Genomic DNA, 6,909 nt, shown 5'->3' with positions numbered 1-6,909 from the left:
TTCTAAGCTATAAATCTGATTTGCAGCCTACAATGTCTTAGAATGCAAGTACAGTATGTTTCACACTATGACTCCACAAGAAGACCAGCCGTTCTATTTTTTTTCCATATCCCTCTACCCATACCTCTGAATGAGCTATCACATTGTCGCACTGTGTTATATTTTTGTACAACTCTATTGTCATCTTTGCCTTTAAAGACCTTCTCCACTCACTTTATTTTCTAGTTGGGATATGCAAACATATTCATCAAAATCCAAACCCAAGGAGTCTCATGTGTGAAGACTTCCTTGACACAGGTTCTTTTCTTTTTGATCAGCATTCACTCTCTCTTTCTACAGCATGTTTCATGCCCATTCTCTGTCCTCAAATAATATTGTAATTATTAACTATACCTTGGGCTTTCTACCCCCAATGTCCCAAGTGAGTATATCACTTGAATTTTTTTCTTTCATATTTAATATGGTGTCTGGAGCAAGGACCATGGATGTCTATTCCTGAATCAAGTAGTAGATGATTCATATTTAATTTCTGATACCTTGAGACAAATGCACTTCATATGGATGCTTGAGATGACCTTTTCTATGACAGAGATTGTCTCTTTTACCAGACTGTAGTCAGGTGTCTCTGAGTCTTCTTTCAGAATAGCCTGGTTCTGGAACACTGATTGCCTTAGCTTAACTCAATTCAGTTTAGCAAGAACCCTGCTAGTTCAGTTTAGCAAGGATCCCCTGATCTGGATGTCTCCTCTTAGTGATATTCTGCCCACTGATTCCCTCATTCTGCTTTTTTGGAGGTCATAGGTCTCCTCTATTGCAACATTCTTGGTGCAAAAGTGTTGAACAAAATCCTTATACTTTTCATAGGTATTTGAATAATGTATATTTATATTTAAATTTTTAAATTTATTCTCATTTTCTTTCTATGAGTGCTTTGTCTGCATGCAATAAATGTGCCACATGTTTGCGATGCCCATGGAGACCAGAAGAGGGCATTGGATCCCCTGGAACTGGAGACGGTTATTAGCCACCTTGTGGGTGCTGGGAACTGAACCTAGGTTCTCTGGAAGAGCAGCCAGTGCTCTTAACTGCTGAGCTCTGTCCCTCTCCATTCCTGAATAATTTTTCTTTAACATATGTCTCATAAAGATTCTCCCAATGTCATAGAAGTGGAGATCTTGAAGGATACACTGATTCCTTTGGATCATTTCTTTGAAAATTCTGAATATCACAAATGAATGAAATATATTTCTTATAACCTACATGAATAACTGGTTAATTTGTTCTTGAAGACTAACTTACTAACTTACTCATATGTCAGAATCTGACTATCTACAGTCAGTCTAATAGATGACGTTTTCAAAAATTATCCCATCCGTACATTTATGTTCACACATAAACACATAAAGAATTGGCTTTATACTTAATGTAGCAATGTGTATTTCTAAACCATTAGTCAAGAGTCTCCAGAGAAACACACTCAAGAGAGCAGAGATTGAGATAGGAATAAAGTTTGAGCATGGGGGGTTGTTCAAGTGATTTTGGAGGTCTAGAAGTCCCAAGATCTGCCATGTACATCCTACATTCAATCTGAGAATCAGGGGAGCAGAAAACTCAACTGAACCAAAAGGCTTTAGAACTAGGGGCATATGAAGGAATAGGCGAGGGGTGGTCCTTGACATATTTGAGCTGCAGATGTAGGCAGTAATAGGAGAGGGGTGGTAGGACCAGATCACCATCAGATCATATAGTACCTCAATTTACAAACTTTCACTTTTACCTCGAGTGAGGCCACCACAGGGGATTTGGAGCAAATCAGTGGCAGAGCTTGCTTTCTATTGCAGAAGATTCATTCTAGTTTTTATGGGAGCAACTTACTGTACAGTGGAAGAGACATGGGCTAGGAGAATAGACAGGAGGGTACTGCAGCAGTTGGAGGATGTGTAGAATTAAATCTGACCAGAAAGACAACAGAAGAAATGGTAAGATATGTTCTAGACTGTGGATCTATGTCAAAGTCATCCTGTGGACTTTGTCAGTAGATTTTGAGTTGAATGGAAAGAGAGGAACCCAGAATGACTCCAAGGGGTTTTGTATGAACATCATAAACAGTAGGATTGCTATTTACTAAAACAGGAGTTGGACAGTAATAATATCAGAGGTTTGCTCTTACATGTGAGAAGATCTGTAATGAGCACAGCCTCTTAGAAAAAGAATCTCTCATTGTTTTGCCAGGCTAGAACCAGACTCAGGGCTGCAGATGTGCTCTACAATAGGTTGTATGATTAGATGGTTGGATATTACAATGTGATGTGGGCTGCTCAATGTGATGTGTAAGCCCACTGGGCTAGAAGATGGAAGCTAAAACCCTCTGTGAAGGACAGCCCATTTATATTTCATGAACATAACAACAACATTTGAATTAGATAATTAAGCCTCAAGGCAGTTTGACTTACATAGAAACCCTGCACATCTCTCCCTAGCAGTGAGTCACAGACTGCTGTCCCAGCTCCTGGGATATTTTACCATATGGACGTATCACTTCCAGCTAAGAGGATTCCTATGCTTGCTTATAAGGGGTGTTAACAGTGCCTTAAACATAAGACGTTATTAATGTCATCTTTCCTTAAGAATATAGGCAGCCTGAAAGTTGAGGCAGACATTGATATCTTTCATAACTCTTGTACATCCCATTTTTAATTAGACATCCTTGCATGTACACTCTATGAAGTCAGTGAGACTGATGTGCTGTCTTTGTCAGCTGAGAAACTGAAGGTCTTAGAGAAGAAACTAAGGAAACCAAACTCTGAGAGTAAAAAATAGTACAGGTTGGGTAGCTGATTGTATCTGAGCTGGGATGAGGAATAAGGTATATTGACTAGCAGCTTAGTAAGCATTCTACCATAATATGCAACAATATTAGTTATTGAGACTTTTTCTTTATTTTTAAAATCTTTTATGTAGCTTTTCTTCTGGAACAACCAGTATTCTTTGCAGTCGAGTTTATATTAGAGTGTTGTTGGGAAATAATTCAAGGAGGCTACTGGCAATTTGAAGAAGGACTTGCTTTATTGAGTGATCATAAAATACCTTATATAAGCAATTGGAGACTATCCAGTTCTTTCTAGTTGCAGGGAAACTTGTGTCCTCCAACTCCTGGAGACAGGAATCTTAGACTCAACCAATGCAGCTCAAAGAAAGAGCATTACATCATCAAAAGAGTTTTTCATTGGCTGTTCACTTTCCAAAGAACTTTAAGATACTTTCTAATACTTTAACCCCTGTGTGTATAGATCTATTTAGTGCAATATTGGAGTTCTTAATACTAAAGTCCTTGTGGGGTATTCAGAGAGTATATGACTAGATTAAGGAAGCAAATGCCATTTACTGTATTCAAACCATATAAACAACATGAATGGCCAATCTGACTTTTAAATACAACTTAGTTTACTTTTTTGCTGATTCATGGTACTTCAATCTGCCTGCTAGAAATATCAGTCCCTGAAACAGAAAGAAGAAAGGTTACTTACGCACTGATGCCTTGCTACGCATACCAAAGCCTGTGGCTTCTGAAAGAACCAGGATTTCCCCACGGATTATACCTCCTTACTGAGGAAGGATTCTTTTGTTAGTGGAAGGGTTTAGTTTCTTAACATGGTGGATGGGTGCAGTGAGCTTGGAGGGGAGCTGGGTTTGACGTCTATCTCTCTCACTGTCTCTATAGCAATTTTTCATAGGTTACTAAGTTCTGATGAGATTCAGTTTCCTTGTCTGTGAACTGGAGAAATGGAATCTAGTTCACAAAATACTTGGAAGCATTGCAGGCAGGTGTTCAGGTCTGCCCACTTGCTATACTCTTTGCATCTCTTCTCTGCTCTGGGTTATTGTGTGCTTGGAAGGGAATCTCTGGCATCACCCCCTACTCTACTTATTCTTGCTAGTAGATTCTGAGGCTGCCTAACCTCCTTCTCAGTCTGTCTATTCCCCATTCACACAGAAGATGTGCATTAACAGCACCCAATTTCTAAATTGAGGGGCCTTGAATCCCATTTGGTATCATTGATGTGCTCCACTTGTAAAGACTAGTGGCCCTCGGAGAACAGCGGACCTCTGAATTCCATAAGGCTCCAACTCAGAGAGCCCTCTCTTCCTAATAGCTGCGTCTCCACAATGAGACTGAAGTCTTAAACTCAACTGTAGTTCACGTAGTTAGGAAATAAACACCGTTCCCACCACCTTTGTTTCTCTAAGACAGAGCTGTGCCATCCTTCCGTGCAAGAACCCCATGTTCTCATGAAACATAGGTTTGAATTCTTTCGATGTTATCATGACCAACAAGCAGGCATTTGCCTCGACCTCTCTGAACATTACTCTGCATTGCTACAGGTAATACAGATCCCGTTTTCTTCTCCCTCTTTTCATCTGTTCATGGTCTACTTTCGTAGAACACATCTCACTTCAAACCCTTGCATAAACTCTAGGATACAGAATTAAGTAGATGAGCATTGTTTTCGTTGGTTTTTGATCTGGCCATGTTTTAGCTTTACCTCAGGTTGCACTTTTCCCAGCATGAGTCGTAGATGAGTCTGAATTATCTTCAAATCTTATCCTACACGATTCATAGAAAAATGTACTAAAATGGGAAATAAAGAAATGCTGTGTTTCCAAGACATGTTGAATAATTTGGAAACACCCAGAAGTCTTTAATTCATAACTAATCAGACAAACAAATAATCTTTTCTAAGTGGAACTATTTATAATAAAAGTAAAGAGAGTAAGAGACTATGTCAAGAAGAGAAAATCTTTGGAAGCATGGTTAGGCAATATAGTGAAATTGTCTGGTAAGACTCAGAAAATGGGGCAAAAGGAGTTTAATGGGACTCTGTCTCCTCCACAGAATACTTCAATCTCAATATATGGCTGATTTGTTGTTGGTCTAATAAAGCTAATGGAAATGATCAAAACCTTGCCAATTATTTCTTGCTTTTACTTTAAAAATCAATATCCTGCCTTCCATCAAATTACCATGCGATACAAAGCCAATATATGGAATTTACAGAATCTGCCAGAATGTCTATTTTAAATGACCTCATGTTAAAATACTCTACTTTTTGACTTCCCAGTGCCTCATCCACCAGCATTCAAACTCTGAGCCAAACCTGCAAGAACAGGGCATTTCAATATTTCTCCTTCCTGCATAGACTTAAGTCCAACACTCCACTCTCAGTTTCAATGACCGCATGAAATCTTCTCTACCAGGTTGACCTTGGATCTTGTACTTGAAAGAAAGTCTGTATCATATCTAGAAATTCAGCCTCATAAATAGGACCCTACCTGATTTCCACATTAGTGTTTTCTTTGCCTGATTCATTAGCTTTCTAATGAACCTGGTTTGATGTTTGAGGTCCTGTTTATGTGGTTTGTTAATTAATTTATTTAACAAATACTTATTGGATAATTAAAACGTGCTTGCTGGGTTTCAGATTGCAGTAAGAACAAGTGTACTGGATAGCTTTAGTGTCAACTTGACACGCCTTGGTTGAGGGAGCCTCATTTGGGGAATTACCTCCATTAAACTGGCCTGTGGCCAGTCTGTGAGGCATCTTGATTGTTGTGTGATGCGGGAGGGCCCAGCCCACTGTGGGTGGTGCCACCCCTGGGCAGGAGGGCCAGTGTTGTGTAAGAAAGCCAGCTGAGCAGGGGCCAGGGGAGCAAGCCAGTAAGCAGAGTTCCTCCATGGCCTGTGCTCCTGCCTCCAGGTTCCTGCCCTGAGTTCCTACCTTGAGCTCCTTGATGAACTGTGACCTGGGAGATGTGAGGTGAATAAACCCTCTCCTCCCCAAGTTGGTACTGGTCAGAGTGTTTTGTCACAGCCGTGGAGAAACAAACCAGGACAACAAGGTTAAGATTCTTCTGCCTTTGAATAGGTTTTAACCCAGAGAAGTGATAGATAATTAACAAGTTACCACAAAATATGAAGTTTTAATTAGACAAGTATAATTTCTGTCTCTTCAAGTGTTTAGAGCTCGAGTTCTTTTCAAACAAGAGCTTCTTAGTTCCTGCTTTTCCCATGCTGTGCTCTTCCATCAGATTCTAGTGCTCAACACTGGTACCTTGAAATCTGATTCACTCTGCTAGCAGCTGCCGGCCAGTTCTGCAGCCGACCCCTCTAACAAGCAGTGACTTCCAGCAGGACTTTGCTGTGAGGGTCTCAGGGGATCTCTGTGTCTTACTGCCCCTCTCCTCTCCATACAAGGACAACCTTAGATCCCAAGCAGAACCATACATGAGGCTGCAAAGAATTATGCAAACCATCTTCTCATAGATCTTAACTTGGAGCTGGCTTTCCCTACACTAAACCAAGCCAGTGCATCTTAAGACAGCGCAGTGCTTTTTGAAGGCACTGACCTACTCTTACAAAGAGCCCAAGCCCCTTTAACACCACTGCTGTGTTATTTTGCCTCCTTAGTAGAGCATATATGATTTTTCTCATATGAAAAATAAAGATTAAAAACAAGAAGATGCGAAAGACATAATGTGTGGGAAGAATCCTTACTGCAATGCAACATATGCACATAAAACATTTTTATATTTGCTTGCCAAGTAGTATTCAGGAATATAAAATAAGCACTATACCCACCAGAGGGACTTGCTTATAACCAAGCAACTAGGATTTGTTCTTCCTTGGGTCAGTTTTCTTTTTTTTATCAAATGAAGGGGTTGGGCTGGGTGATTTTCTGTCATTGATTCTACAATAGTCCTATCTTATTGATGCTTAACTATTCCCATATGATCTATTAAGACCCAAATCACTAAGGACAATCATTTATTACATAAAAAGCAATGACAAGGGAGTATATTCAGTATTGAGGGGCATGCAAGGATTTAGCATCTGATCATAGTGGCTGAGAG

The sequence above is a fragment of the Nannospalax galili genome, unplaced genomic scaffold, assembly GCF_000622305.1.
Source record: "Nannospalax galili isolate Female #2095 unplaced genomic scaffold, S.galili_v1.0 scaffold291, whole genome shotgun sequence".
In the NCBI taxonomy this organism is placed as follows: domain Eukaryota; kingdom Metazoa; phylum Chordata; class Mammalia; order Rodentia; family Spalacidae; genus Nannospalax; species Nannospalax galili.
The sequence above is the reverse complement of the archived record's forward strand: the minus strand, read 5'-3'. Positions refer to the sequence as shown.